The sequence below is a fragment of the Uloborus diversus genome, chromosome 1 (genome assembly GCF_026930045.1).
Source record: "Uloborus diversus isolate 005 chromosome 1, Udiv.v.3.1, whole genome shotgun sequence".
Taxonomy (NCBI): Eukaryota; Metazoa; Arthropoda; class Arachnida; order Araneae; family Uloboridae; genus Uloborus; species Uloborus diversus.
In genome coordinates this window covers 31,598,463-31,609,740 of record NC_072731.1, presented here as the reverse complement: position 1 = coordinate 31,609,740, position 11,278 = coordinate 31,598,463, and positions in this window count along the sequence as shown.

Below are 11,278 nucleotides of genomic sequence, written 5' to 3'. Positions count from 1 at the left end.
CTGATCCGCAACATAAGGGGATTTCCATTTCGGCGATTTAATGTAACGCAAAAAACTAAATCTACTTGAATGATTTTTATTGCAGCTAAAAAGACTGGGAATGATAATCAACAGACAAAAGGGAGAACTTGAAACTGATTTTGCAATGCTACTGGTTACAAAGATTTGAAATAAACTTAAGGGAATTTAAGAACACCAGAACGAATTTCGACCCCTCAACCCCCAGGTTCCATATGAGTTTCATAGCAGCCTTTAATAAACATAATTTTCTCTCCTATCCTTTAGTTTTCATGAGACACAGTCTAAAGGGGAAAAAACATCTACAGATGTCTCGAAAAAAATCGATATATAGAAAAAAAAAATTCTATGTCATGAACATAAAAATTTGCTGGGAAAAGAAAATTTTGATACGTGGAGGTTTAACTGTATTTAACCAATGCAATTTTTCTGATCATGTGTTCAATTTGCTACATCACGAATTTTCTCCCCTATCCTTTAGTTTTCATGAGACACAGTCTAAAGGGGAAAAAACATCTACAGATGTCTCGAAAAAAAATCAATATATAGAAAAAAAATTCTATGTCATGAACATAAAAATTTGCTGGGAAAAGAAAATTTTGATACGTGGAGGTTTAACTGTATTTAACCAATGCAATTTTTCTGATCATGTGTTCAATTTGCTACATCACGAAAAATTGCTTCCCTGTTTGGTAATTCAGTCCTTTTGAATCTTGTGAATATTTTGATGTTTTGTACAACTGAAAAGTATTTTGACATGTAACTTTTGAAGTTTTCAGGTAAATTTTCTTTCTGAGTATTTTTCAAGCCTATGTCTGTGTCTTTTGGTTTTTACTTTTTCATGTGCCCATTCTCTGATTTTTTAAAATTCGAGAAAAAATGAATTTTATGGAAAATGAGGTACTGTTGGACATTTCGCTCTGTAAAAAATCTTCAAATCGTGCTGTCGGAATTTTAAGATCCCCCGACACGCAGAACTTATCCAGCTCTCTTTTGAGATTTTGTTTGAAATGATGCGACCATTCCTTTAAAAAGTATCGGGGTTCCAACAATTGAAAATATTTTCAAAAAACGTTACCTTTTTCATTCTTCCACCTCCCATAGTAACCTTCTCTTTTTGAGATGTGAGCGCTAATGGGATGTAAGATTTATTACCCGCTCATTAGCTCCCCTCAATGGACTTCGCAGGAAGTTAGTTCTCTCTTTTCCTGAGGCTTTAAATGCTTTTGAAAGTGAATCCAGGCAGATGCCTGCTATTAGCAACATCTGGCACTTAGGTATTGAACAGGATATTTCTGAGTCGAATTGTTTATTAACAATGTAATGAACATTGTAACAAGGCTGTGGAATGAGAAAAGTTGACATTTAATTCTTCTCCATACGAAATATATTTTTGTATAACTTAAATTATATTCAAGAGACAAGGTATTTTACATTGTTTTATATGTTTTATGTTACAACAAATGTGCACACACAAAGTGCTTTCCACAGTTTAGCAAACGTTTTTGAAAATTAGTATATTATATGCAAAGGTATATAATATACAAATTGAATATGTATTTCATAATATACAGTGGAATTCAGTTACATCGGACTTCAGAATCTGGACTAGAAATTTATTTGGTTGAAACAAGTACTTCGTTGCATTACTATTTGTTGTAATTGGATTTTACTGTATCTCTGTTATTTCCTAGCTTACATTCTGTGTCATAATCCCTGTGTTTTACCTACGAATTTTATTTATTGCTAGAAACTGATAAAAATAAAAGTAAATGTAAAGTTGACATACTGTTTTTTAATTGGCTGTTTTAGAAAATTTAAAAATAACGATATTGTGATTAGCTGCAATTTGAGTGTTTTAATCAAGAGAAAACTACTAAAATTCAGGCCGATATTTATTCTTCTAGGAAAAAAAGTTTTTTGAGCAATTGTGAATGCTTATTACCCTCACTTGACCAAAGTTGATGTTGCTATGATTTTTCAGATTGTCATGATGAACTCGAACTCGTTGTTTTAATATTTATTAAGAAGTCAAATTTTTGTCGCTATGGTTACTAATCGTTTGCGTTCATTCAAAGTTTAACTTAAGCAGATTTAACTTTTAAGAAGGGGGGGGGTGTAAAATTCCATTTCAGAAAAAACATCAATACAGATGAACTTAAAAAGTAAGATTTCATCCAAATGCAAAATTTCCAGATTACTAATACCTTTAATTAAAGGTACTGGTATTTACAGTAACCGGGTCGTGGCGTTAAATGTTTCATTCTGGCAACCTGCTACTTTGCGACAGAGCAATATTAGCAACTCTACAACAAAGCTGGTTCTCTATTCATTTGGTCAATCAGCGATACACAAAATTGTAATTGATTTGTCTCATAAACCTTTTTTTTTTTTAAATTTAATTCTATAGTACTATGTTTTTAAATTTCTGACAGTTGATTTTTTTTTTTCTGAAAATTGGCAACGTAAACTTTTTTTTTTTTTTTCAATTTTTAGATTGTCGAAACATTTTATAAAATTTTACATTGTGGAATGTTTTTCACTCTTGACTATTTTAAGTTAATTTAAAAATTGATCATTCATATCTTTTGGATACTTTGTTTTTAGATTTTATGTATTTTGTTCGAATAAAATGTGCACGCTAGCCAAAAACAGCTGAAGTTTTTTTTTGCGTTAAATGTTTTTGAAAACTCAATTATCTATTCCAACTATCCACTCCCCCACCCTTCTCTTTTTCTCTCAAGTATTTAATTGTTTTCTCTCTTTAAAAAAAATGCTAGCTATACTCTATTATTTCCTAAATTAGGTTTAATGACATGTTTCTTTGTATACTTTGTTACATTATCATTATTTAAAAAAGGAAAAAGAATTTTAATATTTTTTTTCTTTTGCTGTTACGATCACAGAAAGAAAAGTTAAGACTCTTTGTTACCAAGGTGATAGCTTGAGTCATCGAGATTTCCGCCCATTTTTTTTTTGGGTCTATTCTTATTGGTAGATTTCCTTTGTTTACATTGAGTCATAGGTGCCAACTTTGGCTGTTTTTGAAAAAATCCACCAACACGACTCTGTTACCATAATTCTACCAAAAACATTTATTCAGTTGCAGAAAACCTTCCGTAGGTGTACATACTCATAAAATACATAGAAAATCATGAGAAATGTGTTAGTAATTTAATATGATTTGGTCAATATAACAAACACCGTAGGGGACGGGGGGGGGCGGAATAGGCCCTCACTTTTCAAGAATTGTAAATTAATGATTGAAAAATTTTTTACTGGGTGGTTTGATTTATTTGATGAAAACGAAAGCTAAAATTCCCAATTGCATGAATTTGGAAAGGGGAAATCAACGGTGGCCGTCCGCACCGTTTTTTGAAGCCATATTACTCATTTTCTAGAAATCGTAATGTTAAAATCCAATTATTTTGTACAATTTTCCAGAAAAACAGCTTCAGGGACCCCTTCCCACACACGCACTTACATCCTATCTTTTACACTATCGCAGTACATAGGTGCATGATGTACACAAGTCTTATTGCCAATCTCAGTATATGAAAATTTACATTTTGAGATTGACAGTATGATTCGAGTAGCTAGTACTACTGACTTATTCAATCAAAAATTCGAGTGACTTAAATGAGCTCGTTGCTAAGAATTGAGGTGGGTTTATAAAATTTTCTTCTATTACCTTTTTGCAATCGTAACTATTCCAAACATTATTTATAAATACTGTTATACAAAAGATTTTATTTTTAAAATTCCAAAAATACAAATACAAAAGTGACGACCAGCAACAGGTTCTGGGCCCAGCTGGACTGGCCCAGACATACATAATGTATTTTTAGTCTTGCGTTTGGTTCAGTATAAAGTTATAGATGGGGGGGGGGGATTCTGAAATTTTGAAATCAAAATGTATAGTATGGATACTTAGTAGGATTAGTTGGATCAGTATTTGTTTGGAATTTATTGATTACTGTTTATGAGTATATATCTATAATATGTCAGTAAACCTGATCTACAAATTATCATGCAATTCATTGTAGTACTTTGTGAATCCCCCCCCCCCCCAACACATACACAAAAAAGAGTGAATTTTTTTGCAAAAAAGTTAATTTATGAGCAGAGTTCATAAATTTTTATTTTTAGACCATAGAAAAGGACAAACTAATCATAAATAATAAACTAATCATAATTTTTTTACTACTATATTGGGGCAAAATATTATGTTTCTTTGCACACTGAATCGCCTTCTTGTCAGTTTTAATTTAACAAAAACCATTTCTTTAACAATGCCTGTTCTTTCCAAAACCGTATGTAGGTCATTAAAATACATGAAAAAGCAAAAAAATATTTCATAGATTTGCTTTGCAAATTTTACCTTTGTTAATTTCTAATTGAATGCTTCAATTTTTATTTTAATTTCTTTCGTACATTTTGATATGAGAATTGCTAAGCATCGTATGTATTAGTTTTATTGACGTTTTCAGCCTTGTGCTGCTGACAAAGCTAAGATGTGAACAATATAGTATGGGGGTTACAAGTTTTCACTGCTTTCTATTTACAATCTCAGAAGCTAGATGAATATTGTAATACAATGTAGAAAAAAATAACTCGCAGACATCAAGGTCTTCAGGTCACATAACCCCCTTCCCTTAAAAAGAAAACATCACAGGGGTGATTGTGGTCCGGTGTTTTACCGAATTTCCGGTATTTTCGGACGTATTTCCGGTATTTTCATGTCTGAAAATACCGGAATTGTGTTCCTTTTTCGTTATGTTTTTATCTCCCTACCTCCGCAATTTATTTTAAATTATGTAAAACTCATCAAAAATACCTGTAAGTCCCTTAAGATGGACAAATGTCAAGATAATTTGTATAACACCAGCTCAAAAGTAACTTTGTAATCCATTAAAAATTTAATTAAATGTGCACGCAATATTTTGACTCCTATTTAAAACTATGGCAAAGGTAATAGGGGTCAAAGATTACCCCCCCATTAAAGATGGTCTTAAATTTCATTTTTAGGGCTTTGAGTTCGAAAAATTTCGGGAGGTGAGTTTGCGGAGTCCTTTTTTGAACATCAAAAAAAAGGTCGGCTAAAATTGCATTTTCGGAACTTCAATTTCGAAAAACTGCTGTCCCCGAAAGTCACTAAAGATGGCCTACAATCCTGTTTATGACACTTTGAAAAATTTGCCTCCCCCCTAACATCACACTAACTCTTCGGAAAGTTCCGGGGAAAGCCCCCGAACTCCCCTTTCCTAACACAATTGAAGACTACCTGAAATTGTGTTTTTGGAGTTACAAATTCAAAAAATGGACGGTGGAAGATCACAGGACCTCTTACCTCCAAATATTACCAGCAGAGACCGTCTAAAACTGCATTTTGAAAACTTCATTTTCGAGAAAATCAAAAGGCAGCAGCAGACAGAATACTTGGAAAATATAGGGAATATTTCTGAGTAAATAATATGCTTACGAAAACGATCATATTAATTTAACATAGAAATAGTTCCCTCTCCTAAAGAAGAAGCTGAATAAGAGTAAATTCTAATTTTCGAAAACTTGATTAATTTCAACAGAAAACCCTAATTTTTTGAAAGAATAAGGTTTTTCGATTTTTTTCCCATTTGGTTGTGGAAAAAAATGCAATAATAAAAAAAGATAACAATTCTGTTTAAGCAGTGAGTAAATACATGAATAGAATTATTATAATCAATATCATCTTGAAGTTAATTAAACAGAACATTAACATTTATTTTTATCTGTTAAAGGTCGTGAAAGCAAAAATTTATTTCGCTTTAATTAGTTCTCGAAACATGCCGCGAAATTTACAACTAATTAAAAAAAGTATTTACGTAATTCTACTACATTCTCCTTTCGTCAATTATTTACAGGAATAGAAACATTCCAACTCGTAAAAAATAAAACATCACACAGCGCAATATTAATAGCAGACGAATTCGGCAAGTTTGTGATGAAAAATAAAATTAATTTTTCAACCAAAATACTGTGCAAACTTCCTGTGGACGGAAGCCGTACATCGTCCACTCAGTGGTGTAGCTGTGGGGGGGGGGGGGGGCGGTTCGCCCCGGGAAGGCACTTTTCTAGGAGCTAGTCCCTTTTGAAGTGGGGAAATTAAACGTGTTTTACAAATAAAGAAATTATGGTTTTAATCTATTACTGCAAGCAAGAAAATCTCTTCTTAAAGCACTCAAAAGGACAAAATAACTTTTCTGGGGCATAATGGACAATTTAAGTTATCCTGTAGTTTTCAATTATTCCAAGAAAGTGACACCACAAACGAAGAAAAGTGCGGCTCAAGTCATTTCAAACCAAACTTTCCCAGAAAAATATGCGTGTTTCAACACTCAAATTTATCATTGAAAACTCTACAATAATAAGAAATTCTCTACCTGACTTGGGTCGCTCTTTTCTTCGTTTTTAGTGTCATTTTATTGGAATAATTGAAAACTAAAGTAATACTTCAATATTCCACTCTGACCCAGAAAAGTTACTTTGTCTTTTTGAGTGATTATGAAAAGTGCATACTCTTTTTTAAAAAATCTGTTATTTAGACTGTAGAGGTTAACTTCAGGAAGACGAAAACAATGAACTTTTCCAATTTTTGGTATAAGAGAAAGCTAATACAGGATTTAAAGTTTAGAGTTTCTCGAAAACCTGCTCGTGAAACAAAAATTTCCTCCCTTTTTTTTTTTTTTTTTTTTTTTTTGCTTCAGGAAAATGGTGACAAGAGTAAGAAAAAGAGGGGGAGTTGTAAAATGTTACACGAAACAATTTATTGCTCATCACACTTTATATGCTTCAGAGTTTGCTTTGATTTCCTACTCTTTACAAGAGTTCTCTTCCTCAAACGAAGTATAAGGGATTTTCGTTTTAAAGTATTGAGTTTCACATAATTCCAGTTAGGAACCTCCCCCACCCCCAATCTGTAGTCGAACAGTGCGAAAAAGTTTTTAAGCGGGAGAGCGTTTTAATATCTTATCCATTTTCCTGATTTCACCAAAGGTAGTTTAGAAATACGTTTTTAGACCTCAATGTCGAAAAATTTCCGAGCAGAGCCCCTAACCCTACCGTTTCCTCTAACGTAGCAAACACAGCCAAAAAAAAATATATTTAGGCCTTTAATTCTGAAAACTTTCTTGGAGAAAAGTCCCACCCTCTCTTCTAAAGTCTCAACATCTAGCTTAAAATTACGTTTTTAATGCTTCGATATTTCAATATCAATTTGTTAAAACAGCATTTGAACCCTGACTGTCCTTGATCTCCTAAAGTGATCAAGTGTAGCCTAAAATAAGTTTTTAGGGCTTCATTTTTTGAATTTTTCCGAGACAGATATCTTAGCGCCCTCTCCCTCTCTCCTAACGTCTCCAAAGATTAAAACTGCGCTTTTATAACTACAATTTTGAACAATTTCCGAGGGAAGAACTCTTCACCCCTTTTCCTTACGTCCCCAAAGAAAGCCCAAAATTTTCTTTCTTATACATTTGCATGAGTAGGAGAGCTCGCTAACCCTTCCTTCTGACAGATAGACTAAAATAAACTTCAGCTTTAAAAATGATTTTTAGAGGGAAACCTCCCTCTGTCCCCTCCTTTCTCCTAACATTATAAAACAAAGCCCTAAGTCGGACGTCAATTACGGAAAATTTTCGGGAGCGAACCGCTTGGCTTCACAACATTTTTTAAGCCATTAGGGAACCTCTCAACGTCACCAAAGACAGCCTAGAATTGCGTTTTTGAGACTTCGGTACCAAAAATTTCCAAAGAAAGAACCCGAATTTTCCCCTTTCAACCAAACTACCAAAGATACCCTTAAAATTGATTTCAATTTAAAAAACATTTCAGTAAGAGACCTCAGGGCCCCTCTCTACCTTAACGCCTACAAATGCAATACGCATGCAATTGCGTTGCCAATAATAGCCTAAAATTACATATTTCAGAGCTTAAAATTTTCGCATTGAGTATCCGACCATTTCCGATTTCCTTCTCCTCTTCTAAGTAGCTTATGCTTCATTTTAAAATTTCGTGAAATTTCCATTCGTTGCTGACAGATCCCCTAACGTCAACAAAAAAAAAACAGTAAAAAAGACAAATTTTGACAAAAAAACAAACGGGAGCAAACCCAACGCGCCTTTGGAAATAATTTTACTAAAATTGTGGTTTTTGACTTAAATTTAGCAATTTTCTCCAAGTGTGGGCCCTTATCCCCCCCCCCCTTTTTTTTCTTTTGAAAGTACGTAGAGAAAAATAGGGTCTTATTTTTTCTTCAATTAAATTTATAGTTTAAATTTAAACACGCTTGACAGTTTTGTGTATTAGCTATTTCACAACGAAAGGGAGGCAAATTGAGCAACCGCCCCGGGCGGTAAACACTGTAGCTACGCCACTGACCTTCACATCGTATCAGATAGTCTAAAATTTGTTTTAGGACCTTAAATTCAAAACATTTCCTGGAGAGTGACCCTAATTTCAGCTCGCCTCCTACCTTATTGAAAATCGTCTGAAATTTTGTTTTTAGGACCTCAATTTTAAAATTCTTTCCTGGGAGCGCCCCCGATTGCAGCCCTTCTCCAACATTATTAAAATCGTCCAAAATTTTGCTTTTACGACTTCAATTTCGAAACAAATACGAAAGGGAGTTACCGAGCCCTGTTCTTTCTCGTAATGTCATCAGAGATTATTTCGAATTGCGTATTTAAGTTTTCAATTTCAAAATATTTCTGGGGGAGAACGGTATACCCCCATCTATGTCCGGACGTCATAAAAGACGTCCTACAATTTTTTGGCTTTCAGTTTCGAAAAGTTTCCTCGCAGGAGTCACCAATCGCCCTGCATCAAAAAAAAAAGATCGTTAAAAGTTGCCCTGTAGGGAACTCAAATTCAAAAAAATTCAGGAGGGCTCTCCCGACTTCCATCGTTCCCCAGCATCATTAGTAAAAGATCGTCAAAAATTTCGTTTTAAAAACTAATTTCTGAGGGGGGGGGGGGTAGTTCCCGAACTCATCCTTTTCTTTAACACTATCAAAGCTAACATACAATTACGTATGTAGGATTTCAGTTACGAAAACTTTCCAGGGCGAGTTCCGAATGCCATTACTTCATGTTAAATAATCTTACATGGCCTAAAATTGCATTTCTAAAGCTTCAAATGCAAAACATTCCCGGGGGAGCACCCCCAAACTTCCCTCTTTTGAACATCATTGAATGAAAACAAAGAAAAAACCTATCCTTCGTGGGTGAGCACAAAATCGGTGGGGGGAGCACAGAACCGTCACTGGACGCTCTACGCCTCTTGTAATGGCAGGGGGGGGGGGTACGATTTCGATAGAGTTCGGATATGTGAGGTGAGGCGTAATCTCTAAGTTTGGCTTAGGGCGTAAATAGATGTTGGTCCGACCCTGCTAGTAGCGCAAATAAAACACCCTTTAAAATAAGAACAATGTTCGCTATTGTCGCCATTAGAATAAGGGCATTAGTCTCACAATATCCTAATTAGCATCATTAATCTTCAAACACACAAAAAAAAAAAAAAAAAAAAAAAAAAAAACATTAAACGTTTCACAAAAATTTAAAATAATTCGACAATGCACTAAAAAGGTCCCTTGACGAGACTGGAGATAAAAAATAGACTTTTGGCTGATTAATGTATATTTTAATAGATTTTTTAACGTTATTCGAGCGTTTTGTTTCATTTATTTAGTGAATTATTGGAAGGGTTGGTTGGGACAGAGCTAGATAATGTAGATGCACGCCGTGCGCGGATACATCGTCGTCCGATAATCGTAAAAGTCCATATTCTTTACTTCTAATTCATTTTAAATTGATATTATTTATTTGGATTGTAAAAATTATTACCAGATAGCAGTGTTAGGCATCAACTAAAAAAATCAACTAAATTTGTAATTGATTGATTAGTTGACTAAAGTAATCTGACTCCCATTTAGTTCAGACTAATATTTTTAAAATTTAATTCAATTGCAGACGAAGATTAACGTTAGTTTAAACTAACTCGTTAGTTGCTCAAAAAAACTAATTTAGTTCAGATTGATTTAGTTCAGATTAAATTAATCAGATTGAATTTAGTCAGACTAAAAGTAATCAGATTAGAAGTAATCAAATTGATTTGATTACTTTTTAATTCAGATTAAATTCGTAAAATATAAATATCACATGAACAGAGGCACATTTGTATTTCTACGTGTATATATATATATTTATGCAAGCATACACGAGTTAATGCGTGTACATACGACTACGTGCGGGTATATACGTATATAAACGTGTTATCCCGCGTATGTTCGTGTACGGAGGTATATTTGAAATTTTAAGTAAATATACATATTTATGTGTGCATACACCAGTAAATACGTGTACGTACGTGTATTTAAGAGTGTACTGACGAAACGTACAGTACGCGAAACACCAAAACACATACCCAAGATCACATTAATTACAATTCTTTTAAGAAAGAAACAGCTTTATTCTTACTAGATGGCATGGTTAAGATGCAGCATTATAACACAAATACAATTGCAAGAATAGTGCTTTTAAAAGAATTTAAAACTACTCCTTGATCAAATACTAACTCTAAAATTAACCCCCAATAAAAGTTAAAATACATTAGTTATTACACGGCCAGAGTTTCCGCCTATACATATTTACAAAAGCACCAAGCCCAAATAACTCTCTGCTTAAAATTAACTAATATGAAATCTGCATTTTACACACATTAAAATAACATTAGCCTATAACAACATAATACCACAATTTGCACAAATTAAAAAGTTCTCATGTAATACATTAAAACATTATTTCACAGGGGTTGAATTCTACGACGAGGCATCAAACACTAAAAATCTCACACGCTGTACAAAGGGCACCAATTCGACCTTGCTTCAAAGATCTAGCGTAGGCTGAATGATTTGAGGATTCGCCCGCTGCCGGTAGCTCCGAACTCCAATTCCTGCTATTCATTTTCACGGGCCACAAGACTTATAATTTCCAACCATCCGATGCGTTCATTAGCTCCCAGGTCTGGTCCATGGGGCCTCCACTTCCGACACAGCGGTGAATTTAGTCTTTCAGAAGACTCTGATAGATTCTTGGTTCACTTATGTGATGCCGAGACTTCACATCTTAGAGAGGAACATTTATCTGCACTTAACCTTGAAAAGGGCCATCCCCACATTCACCATTTTAACGAAACTCGAGAGGCTGTTTCAGCCACGCACGCAAG